The sequence below is a fragment of the Drosophila sulfurigaster genome, chromosome 3 (genome assembly GCF_023558435.1).
Source record: "Drosophila sulfurigaster albostrigata strain 15112-1811.04 chromosome 3, ASM2355843v2, whole genome shotgun sequence".
Lineage (NCBI taxonomy): Eukaryota > Metazoa > Arthropoda > Insecta > Diptera > Drosophilidae > Drosophila > Drosophila sulfurigaster.
In genome coordinates, this window is record NC_084883.1 from 31,006,985 (window position 1) to 31,012,633 (window position 5,649).

The window sequence follows — 5,649 nt, forward strand, 5'->3', positions numbered from 1 at the left end:
CAATCTAATAACGCCAAACCGATTCAGTTTCTACTTCAGCTCATGTCCTGCCTCTCCTCTCTGTGTATGTCCTTCTGTGCTAGCTTTCGCTTTCCCCTTCCACTACTCTTGGACTGTGTTTATCCCTGCGTCTGTAGCTCGGCATTTGTCACGTTGCAGGTTTGGTTTTTGTTATTAATCTCAATTTGCCCCCACATAATCACACCTCTGCTGGAGGTCCTGGCATCCCAACCATATAACTCTCCATCTCCCTCTCTCTCTCGCTGTCTTCTTTCACTGTTTACCTTTGGCGGAGCAGAGCAAAGTGCAAAGAGCACAACGAACGTGCCCCAAATGAAACTGCCAATCTATATGCCGAGTATCATCTGCATATCTGCGAGTATCTCTATGCGATAGCTGTCATTGAGATACACTTTAATGAGTCTAACGCGATAATCCCCGAATCCTTTTCGAATCCAATCGATGCTCGCCTCCTGCAGCTTCGAAGCTCAGACAATCAGGATTCGCCACATTATTGAATTAAGCACGGGATTTAATTGCTTTGCAAATTGCTAAACATAAAGTATGCTTTCGGTCAGCTTTTTTATACGATATTTGCCATTTTGGGGTAACATTTGGGTAACTGGGATTTGAAATAAGTCTACTGAGATTATTTATAAAAAAAAAACCAAAATTTAATGTACAAAATAAGATATTGATATTGTCGTTATTTATTGAATTGAAATTCATAGTCGAAATAAATTTAAGTTAAGTTGCGGATAGTTTCAAGTAATGTTTTGATTAGAATCCATAAAAATACTTAAAGACACAGCATTTCTAACTAAGTTGAACTTGAATTCAAAGGATAGTCAAATATGTTTTTAACTTTATTAACTTTAGAATCATTCTAGTGAACTTAAGTTTGTTATGGCAAAATTCATTATAAAGAACAAGAGCAACTTGAGCAACTTCGTATTTATTTTATAGATTTGATTTCAAAATAATAATTTGAAGCCCAACACTTCGATTTATGGAAAACTTGATTAAAACTTCGATATACTTATTTTAAATAATAAATATATAAAAATTAAAGATTGTGTATGTTAAAGAAAATGTTATTTGAATGTAAGAAGGTTTTCAATTGCAAATTCGTAGTTAAAAACACAGCAAATAAATTTAAGAAAACTATATTTTGAAGAAGTATCTTACGTATTTTAAAGATTGTTAAAGCTGATTTTCGTAGCAAACTTATGTGCAAGCATATGGTTGACTTAAAGAATACTTTGAACAGTCTTCGATATATGTAAATTTTGAATTCCACAAAATTATTAGCAATAAATGAAAGTGTACTTCGAAGTTCGACAAGTTGACCGCACAAAGGCAAGGCCTTGAGGTTATACAACAATTGAAATGGGCGTGTCCAGCGTTTGACCATGGGCGATATATGTACGTAAAAAAGGCAACAAGAGAACCCAAAACAATGGTCAACAAAAATGGTTGTTTACCCTATTAAAAAAGCGAGTTTCATCGACATTTGAACTAAGCATGGCTTTGGCACAAAAGCAGAGCATCAGAGATGCGTATAGAATGAAAAGTGCCATCGGAATTGATTACAGCAACGGAGCAAAGAGAGAGCAACTGTTGCTGTTGTGACAGTGCCAACAATTGAAATAGGCGTGGCATTGGCAACGACGACAACGACAACTCCTCAGCCCCTCCTCAGTCGCTCCTCAGTCGCTCAGTCTGCTGTTGTTCACTTGGCAAAAACAATGGCACACACAACGAAAATTGCCCAGCGTTTTTTGTGCGAGCTGCAAATATTTTCACAAAGCGCAAAAGCTGAAAACGTATTTTTCGAGATTCATATATGTGTGTGCAAGTGGGCGAAGGACAAAACACACACACACACACAGGACAACAACAACAACAGCAAAATTGGCAGGATGAGCTGATGGAGGCGGAGCACTCCATTATGTAGAGATTTTCATTTGTTATCGCAGCACACACGACCTCCGACTAAATTATGATGCCAACATTTTTTGGCACTTACCGAACAGTTTAGTCGCTCAGTCCTGCGACTCTAAAAGTATTTCGCTTTTGCAGAAGCTGAAGTTATTCAGTTTTGTAAGGCAATAAGTTAATTATACATTGGACCCAACAACAACATCAACAACAACATCGAGAAGAGCAAAGTTATTTGGTAACTTAAAACGCAAAAGGCGCAGGCAAAATGGGGCCAAAAGCATAGCGATAATTAGTGTTATGGCAACGCAAGCGCCAGAACAAGTAAAAGGACACTGACGCCAGCTGTTGCGCAATGATAAAAGCCAAGAGGCAAGAACAAGCCTTGACATCCCCCCCTCCACCGCCTTTTCTTAACCTCTTTGATAACTACTTATTTACACACTTTACGTATGATCTCTTTATACTATTAACGCTTTGAGACCTGATAAAAGTGTTTGGAAAATACTCGTAACAAGCGACAGCCTTGAACATGCGAACATCTTAATCCTGACCAGCTGCAACTGGAACTACTGCGTCACACAAATAACAGCTTGGGTGGCAGCTGGGAAAACTATGAGTTTACTGAGAATTATGAATGTGCTTTGACGCCTTCATGGTTTTTATAATGATAAATATAACTTCGTCGCAAGCAATAAACGTGATTTTTCCTATGAATTGTTTTTACGCTTTCCAGCTAACTGGGAATAATTTTATAATGTATCTCTACTTTTAATTGGCATAAAGTTAATTTTTCCAAGTATCGACATCATTTGCATGCAGGTATTACGATTATCTTTAGAAGTTTACCATCTATCAATATCCACTTTTTGGTATTCAATTATTTTATATTTACATACGCTTCCCTTTAAGTCAAATAGTATTATTCTACTCATAGTGTAAATGTTATATATAATAACTTTCGGTATATTTTAATATTATATAATAAGTTGGTATATTTGTGATATTAAACATTCTAAAAAGTGGTTACTTCCTTATAATTTAAGTTCAACTTTAAATTATTTTTCCACTGAAGCTTAAACTTCTGAGATTTTAATAATTCTAAAATTATTTTCTGATCTTTGAATATTATTGATAAGTTTAAATTTTTATAGTTTATTCTTACTTTTCTTCGCTTCCATTTCATACTATACTATATTACTTTCTTAATATATTATATATGCGACAACATTTTTATTTCGCCAATAATACAAATTCAGTAATAAGACATCTTTTAAATTCTGATTTTGGGATTTTTTATTTTTTTTTCTGATATAACAAGTTTATAAACTGCGAGTTTAAGTTCTTAACTGCTATTATTATTTGGGATTTTTAAATTATCAACAAATTTCAATAACAATACATTTACTTATATTTTATTTACCCTGTGATCTCTGCTTTATATTCCAAATTGTAGTTCTCTGTCTTCCCCCACGCTTAATAATCCTTATTTCTACACTATTTTGTATTTTCCTCATACCTGACAGTCTTGTAATATGGTTAAAACTTTCGCAATTGGAATAAATTGTTTGTATGTATATTCGTAGACAATTTGCTAAATAATTTGTCCAATTTACGAAACTGCAAGTCTCATTGCTCGCTTTGATAGAGTCAACTCCTAAATAGTTGCACACACATTTTAATTGCAGGCCAGATGCAACATCAGAAGCAACAGCAACAATATTAGCAACAACAACTGTAATAAGAAGAAAAGTTGTGCCTTGGATGTTTTGTGCTGACAAGTTGGGAAAATCGCCTTTGGGTGTGCTGCAGCATTAAAGCTAACAACATACATAGTACTAAAAGCATATGTATCCAAGTAGATGCCACATGGATACATGTATCTGTTGTGTTAAGGTGCTGTTGTTGTCGGACTGTTGTTGTTGCTGCTGTTGTTGTTGTTTGCTACTACGGTTGGGTTTCCAGGAAAAGTCATAAAAGCGTACAAATGCCAAAGCCAAACAATACAATTTGTTACCAATTAAATGACTGCATTACATAATAATAATAATAATAAGAACTACAACAACAACAGCCTGAAGTGGCAGCTGCCACTCGCCCTCTCTTTGTTGTCCACAAACCGCTTCCTCTTCCTCTTTCCCTCCATCTCCATCTCCAATCAAACTGAATTGAGTGACAGACAAGGCAACTGTATTGTTGTTGTTGTTGCTGCTCTTGTTCTTGGCGTCAGCGAAGCCAGGCAAGTGAGTGTGTTTGCTATATGAAGTATACGTAAGCATCCAGCAGGAGCCAACGCATATTGGTTGTCAGCGGCAACCGAATCAATAGCATACACTCAGCAGTCAGCAGAAGCCAGGACATACACAAACATATACACAGCGAGGCACTGAGGCCGAGGACACATGCCAAAGGACTTATTAGGCAGGTGAGCAAGAGCCAACAAAATTTTATATTACTTCATTATGTGAAAAGCTTTTGATTTGATATCACAGCATTTTTTCGGCTCAGCCTCCCCCCAACAATCCCAACCCCAAAGGCAGCTTCCTGGCATTTTAATAAATCGAATATCCATTCATTAGCTAAATTAGACCAAAGGACTAGGTTGTTTGCCAGCTATAAAGCTTCAATTAAAAAGTCAAAACGCTTCATTAATTATATCAAAATATATATATAAATGTTTATTAGTAATTTGTTATTCATATACCATATATTGTATAATATGTTTGCTTGTGTGTGTGTGTATGGTGTGTGTGTGTTTACCATTTGTGTGTGTGTTTTTTCGCATACTGGAAATTGCACACAAATTGCAATCAATTTTGTTGATTTATTATTGACTTTCATTCTTCAAATAATTTGTTGCAAATGTACAAATTTGTTTGCTATCAATTGATTATTTTTCATACATAGAATCTACATATATCTATGTGTGTGTGTGTGTGTGTGTGTGTATTACAACGTTTACAATTTCTATGCACAATTATTGTATTGTTTTTTATTTTATTGTTGTTCTATTTATTATTAGTTCAGTTCTCTAGGCTACAATTTGGTGAAATTCAAAACTATGTATTTGTGTGTGTTGGTTTGTGGTTTTTGTGGTACTTACGGGTTGAGGAGTGGTGGGGTAGATAGGGGGGAAAGGGGACTGTATCTGAAAGAGAGTGAGAGTATTTCGGTTGGCATCAATCACATGCGAATCGAATGCAAATTAAATAATAAATAGAAGCATGTATCTTTGGCATTTTTTATTCAAAATAAATTGATACCGTTATTGTTGTTGCTGTTGTTTGTTGATGTTGTTGTTGTTGCTGTGTTGTTTTGTTTGTTACAAAATACAGTGTGTATAATAAGTATTTACGCTTAATGAGCTTTTACAATTTACTCACAAAATTAGTAGACATACGTGAACATATGCTAGATGCTTAATTTAATAGGCATTACGCCGCATTGCGGTCGCACATTCTCTTAACATTTCATTTCATTCCCTTCTTTTCATATTCATCGTTCTGTTTTTCATTAGGTATAAATTTATAATTCAGAGAAAATATTGCTCTAACTTACATAGATTACGGTTCGCGTCGTCCGTCTATATAAAATCAATTGGACATACTCTCTACACGGTACAAAAAATTATCATGCAGTATTAGTTCGAGTAATTCAAATGGTTCGTTTTTCCTTTTTTATCTTTTCTTTTTTTGTTTTGTTTTTAAG